Below are 6,014 nucleotides of genomic sequence, written 5' to 3'. Positions count from 1 at the left end.
GGATTTCAAATGAATGATCGTGTACTGATGAGAAGAATAAAAGGACTTTCATTTTCTGCAGGAGCTTGGTATTTAAAGGAAGAAAAGTTATTCCAGTGAGAAGCTAGACAATTACCTGTTATGTGCAAATTGGGGGAAATGCAAAATGGTTGCTTGTCTAAATTAGGTAAAAATAATTACAGCCAGATAAATAGCCAAAGGTAAAACTGCAGAAAAACTATTTCAATAAAATGCTTACTTGGATAGTCAGACAAAAAGAACACTAGCCTTGAATAGCCAAGTGAACAGCCACTAACTAATCTGCTTTCTGTTTAACTATAATTCTTTCATGCTCACATATACTTATTTCTTTAGTGTGCAATAAAGGATAACTGCCATTTGAGGCACTGAGAGCACAAGCGGACTAACCCACACGTTTTGTGAATTTGAGGTATTGACATGTTGTGATAACAGTATACGAGTATTATGCAATGCATGTTGATCTGTTTGTTTATCTGAAGGTTTGTCTAATGTAGCAACGTAAACATTGCTGTTGCACTCAACCGCCGATAGATACCGTTGAGAGCAGGAGTGGACTATGCGTCATAGTCCATTTGTGCTCTATGCTCTCCGTCCACTGCCATTGCGCGTGACGCCGGCGAACGAAAGACTTGTGTATTTAGTGTGGAACAACGTATTGGACCAGTGACCACGTGGACGTGTATTTCAGTTGATCAGCATGGCAGCCCCTGCGAAAAGCGTGGAGGAGCAATTGGAAGGTTAGTTTGTATTGTGTTCCATTCCTTTTTTGCGGATAACATTGTCGATTGTACACTAACGCGTTCATATGCAAACACGTCTAGATGTACCGTATCTCGAATGGGGACTTTGTTCAGAAAATGCAGGTTGTTTTCCATACGAAAACAGAATGACATACAAACAATACTTTATGTATTGCTATTTTGTGTAATCAAGTAACGATCACTTGTAATGTTATGTGTACAACAATGTTTTACCGCCCGCCGAGTTGTGTTGAGCAATTGCTTCGCCTGTGGATACCAATGCACACGTTGACCATTACTGTAGTGTAGTTAATATTACATTGAGGGATGGATATTGTTATTACAGAGATGTTTGCGTCCGATGGGGAAGTGCCGGGAGACGCGAGAGCGAGCACGGCTGCAGCAACAACTGTTCCAGAGGACGTGCCAGAGACGAACGACGATGCCGTGGTACGGAGCCGAGGAAAGAAGCGCCTTAGAAACGAAGATAAATGGCTTCGTAACGTTAGGAAAGAACGGAGAGCTCTAGGTCAAGAGTATGTAAACCGTAAGGGTAACCTTGTACCTCGAAAGGAATTGCGGAAAATCAGCGAGTGTACGTGCCGGTATGAGTGCCACAAACACATCAACGAAGAACAGCAGGAACAAGTGTTCAATGAGTTTTATAATTTAGGCAGCCACGATCTGCAGTCGGCTTTCCTGTTTACCATGATTAAAGTCGTTGATAAAGCACGGTCTTACGTAGGTCAGCAACATTCACGTAGGGAGAAGACGAGATTGTATTACTTGCTCAATTCAAATGGGTCTGAAACGAGGGTGTGCAAAAGATTCTTTCAGAATACTTTAGCCGTATCTGCTGGAAGAATCGATAGGGTACTCAAGAATAAAGGGGAAAAAGCCACCCCTCCTCGTGATGGTAGAGGTAAAGGTGAACCTGGTAATAAAACACCTCGCCACGAAGTTGATGTAGTAAAACGTTTCATAGAAAAATTCCCGGCGTATGAAAGCCATTATGCGTATCATAAAAATAACGGTAGAAAGTATTTAGGACCAGATTTAAATTTATCAGTCATGTATTCACTGTACTGTGCAGAGGAGCAAATGCCCGTTTCTCATTTTATTTTCCGCAAAATTTTTTACGAAAACTTCAATTTGTCATTTCATCCACCAGTGTCCGACTCTTGTCGAACATGTGATGTTTTGCAGGTAAAAATAACAGCTGCCGATAATGATAAGGAGAGGACGGAGTTAATTGCAGAACGCGAATTCCATCAGCAAAAAGCTGAGTATGCACGGGCAGGTTTACATAGTGATACATTGCTTAGCAAATCAGATGGTAACGTTACAGTGATAACATTTGATTTGATGAAAACTTTGCCTACACCGATCATCTCAACTGGAGTTTGCTATTACAAACGTCAGTTGTGGACATATTGCTTTGGCATCCACAATATGCACAATGATGATGTATACATGTTTCTGTGGCATGAATCCATTGCGTCGAGAGGGCCACAAGAAATTGGTTCTTGTTTGCTGTACTTCATACGCAATTTTGTCAGGACTGAAAAACTAATTATGTACTCTGATCAGTGCGGAGGCCAGAATAGAAACATAAAGGTTGCTGTACTGTGCCAATACATTGTCAACAGCTCAGAGTTCTCTGTGAAGGAAATAGACCATAAATTTTTAGTTAGCGGACACTCGTACCTGCCCTGTGATCAGGATTTTGGCTTAGTTCAGAAACGAAAAAAGTATTTTCCTAGTATTTACCGTCCTAAACACTGGAATGATGTGGTAGTGAGTGCCAGAAAAAGGAATCCATTCAAGGTAATTAATATGAATGCGGAATGTTTCTTTTCAACAAAACAACTGGAAAGAAACATCACGAATCGAAAAATGTCTTCTGGCAATTGTAAAGTACAATGGTTGAACATACAGTGGCTGCGGTATGAAGCAACCAACAGATTCAAAATATTGTATAAATTCTCGAACCAAAACCAAGAGCCATTTCAGGAAATTGATGTGGCCAAACGAACATCCACATGCATCAGCAATCTCGAACTGCTTTATCCTAATGGAAATGTAATTACAGAGGCAAAAAAGAAGGATCTGCTAAGTTTGCTTCCGTATGTACCTCCACTTCATCATGATTTCTACAAAACTTTACAAACGTCATCAAATGCTGTAGAAACATTGCCTGTGGATGATTTTGAAATGTAACACAATGCGTAACATTACAGAAACCAATGTAAAATGGTACATGTAATGTGTACAATGTATACTAGTAATGAATACTATTGTCACATGCATCAGCGTACTAACGGACCTGTCATTGAGAATGTTCAACTACTTGGAGCGCAAATGGACTAAGCCACAACAAAACTGCTAATATTCTACTATATAGTACTTTTGTAATTTATCTATGTCAAAATATTGTTCAATAAAACCACAGTTACATCATATGCATGTTACAAGGCTGCAATGTATCACAAACATACATTATTTGTGGGCCCGTATTATGAGACCTGTTTCCTCCATATTGACTTCTCCGGGGTTAGTCCGCTTGTGCTCTCAGTGCCTCATTTAACAATTGAACATACTAACCTGTTTGACACTGTGTGGCCGTGGAACTAATTTTGAAACAGTTACCAAGTTACCACTTCAACTAATATGAACACCTGTTATTTTCATTGTTTGCAAGCCACTGCATTGCAGAAATTATATGTGGAGGCCCTGCATGTTATGGTTGAATTAAATATTTCAAATCAAACTTCTAAGTAGACACAAACTTCAAGCATAGAAGGTAAACACGTTATCTTAACTGACATCTAGTTTAATGGTACCATGACTATAGGATGTGCAGGCCCTGTAACTGTTGTCTGATCAACTTTCTTCCTGATAAATATATGCAAGAAACACTGATCATGAATGTACTTAGATGGAGAAAAAAAAAAAATAACAGTACAAGCCTTTTATGCAAGTACACTATGTAGGCGTTTAATCTGTAATGGCTTAAACTGTTTCTGTAATTACTGTTTTTCTAGGAAATGTTATACTGTGAAATGATTTTAATCATTTTGAAAGTTGGTCACTTCATACAGAAACTTCAATTAAATATCTCTTTACTATGCTTTGAACTTTTAACTGTCATATGGAGCACTTTAAAGAAGGGACTACTTACGACTCCAAAAACTATCACTCCATGAAACTTAATAGTTCTCCGAATTACTGCAGTTCAGTTTGACACTTGCTTTAAAACTCAATATTCTTTCAACAGGAAAAGGATCCTATTATGGTGAGTGACTTAGGATAAATCAAGGTTCGTGACACAGTGTTGAAATTAAGCATTTATAATGTGAAAATTTCAGCAAAACATGGTTCATGCAAGCATATACAAACTTAAAACATTATTTTGCCTGAAGGCAGATATAAAGGCAATAACCTGTGGCTATATGACACTGCTGTACAATGAAATCATGGCTCTTTATGTAATGTGCTCTGACTAATTGTTCTTGGCATCAGAAATGCAAATTTCAGAGCAAGTCAAATAAACACCATTATACTGTGGCAGATAATTCACTTTAAAGTCTTATTTAATCCACTTTTCCACAAATCCTTATCTCACTGAGCACTGTATCTTTACTCTTCGAAGCCTAACCACACGAACACTTGGCACACTAACTCTCACAAATTCACCTTTTCACTCTCACCTAAACCATCCTGTTATGGAAGGACTTCATGTTTTCTGTCACATAAAACACTACATTCCGTAACCACTAACATGTTACATATGTTACACTTTAGTACGTACACAAAGTCATACAACTTTGACAAAGACATATACAGAAGGATAAAGTAGTATTTACATGCATCTCAGGTTGATGTACTTAAATATTAAAGACATTACAGCATCTAACATTGACATAAGTAAATATTGGACAATTTGAATCAATAACAGCTGCCAACATGAACAACTTCAAAGCAGATGTCTTAGTGTACTGAAGCAACTTAAATCTATTAATAAAGGCAATTCTTCCAGTCCAGGTTGTATAGCAATTAGGTCCCTTTAAGAATATGCTAGTATAATAGTTCCACAGTTAGCCACCATACACAATGGCTCGCTGAACAGAAGATCTGTACCTTAAGACTGGAAAGCTGCACAAGTCACATCAATATTCAAGAAAGGGAATAAGATTAATCTCTTACATTAGACACACATATCACCGACATTTATTTGTAGTAGGTTATGGAACATATACTGTGTCTGAGCATTATGGATTACCTATAAGAAAATTATTCACACACAGCACAGACTCTGAAAATGTGAAATGCAACTAGTTCTTTTTCATTCAAAGTGATGGAGGCTATCAAGAGGGGAACTCAAATTGATTCTCTATTTCTAGATTTACAGAAAGGTATTACAACCATCTTTCAAATTATGTGCCTATACAGTATCATCTCAGTTTTGTGACTGGATTGGCAACTTCCTGTCAGAAAGGTCACAGTTCATAGTAACTGACAGAAAGTCGTTAAGTAACACAATGATATCTGCACTACTCTAAGTTTTTAGGCTCTCTGCTGTTCCTGATCTATATGAACAATTCAAGTAACAATCAGAGCAGGCATCTTTATTTGCAGATGATGCTGTGATTCACCACCTATTAAGTCATCAGAAGATCAAAAACAATTCTAAAATGATTTAGACAAGGTATTTACTTGGACCAAAAGGTGGCAATTGACTAAATAATGAAAATATGATTATAAATTTAATTTGTTAAGCAGGTCCATGTGGACATTATAGCATCTTCCACCTTCTTCCGGATATTTGAATTTTGTTTAGTAGAAGGTTTTTTGACACTCCCAAAACTTTCAATTATCAGCTTTACGTATCGATCAGTTTTTTCTTCAGGAAAAGGAAATTGAGCTTTCAGCTAGAGTGTGAGCTTTCATATATCTGGCAAATTTTATTTTATTATTTAAACTCTAAACTCAAGGCTCTTCCTGACACCAGAGTAACGAAGCTAATCTAAGGCAGTCATTGCATCCTGTAAACTCTGTGCTAGGTCGTGTGTGTGTGTGTGTGTGTGTGTGTGTGTGTGTGTGTGTGTGTGTGTGTGTGTGTGTGTGTGTGTGCGCGCGCGCGCGCGCGCGCGCGCGCGCACACACGCGCGAGAGAGAGATATTCTCCGAGGTGGAATTCAAAGAGCTGCCCAGCACTTGCCCAAATGAGCAAGGAGAACTGCGTAAAAACAA

Source organism: Schistocerca americana, chromosome 9 (genome assembly GCF_021461395.2).
Source record: "Schistocerca americana isolate TAMUIC-IGC-003095 chromosome 9, iqSchAmer2.1, whole genome shotgun sequence".
In the NCBI taxonomy this organism is placed as follows: Eukaryota; Metazoa; Arthropoda; class Insecta; order Orthoptera; family Acrididae; genus Schistocerca; species Schistocerca americana.
Note: the sequence above shows the minus strand (reverse complement) of the source record.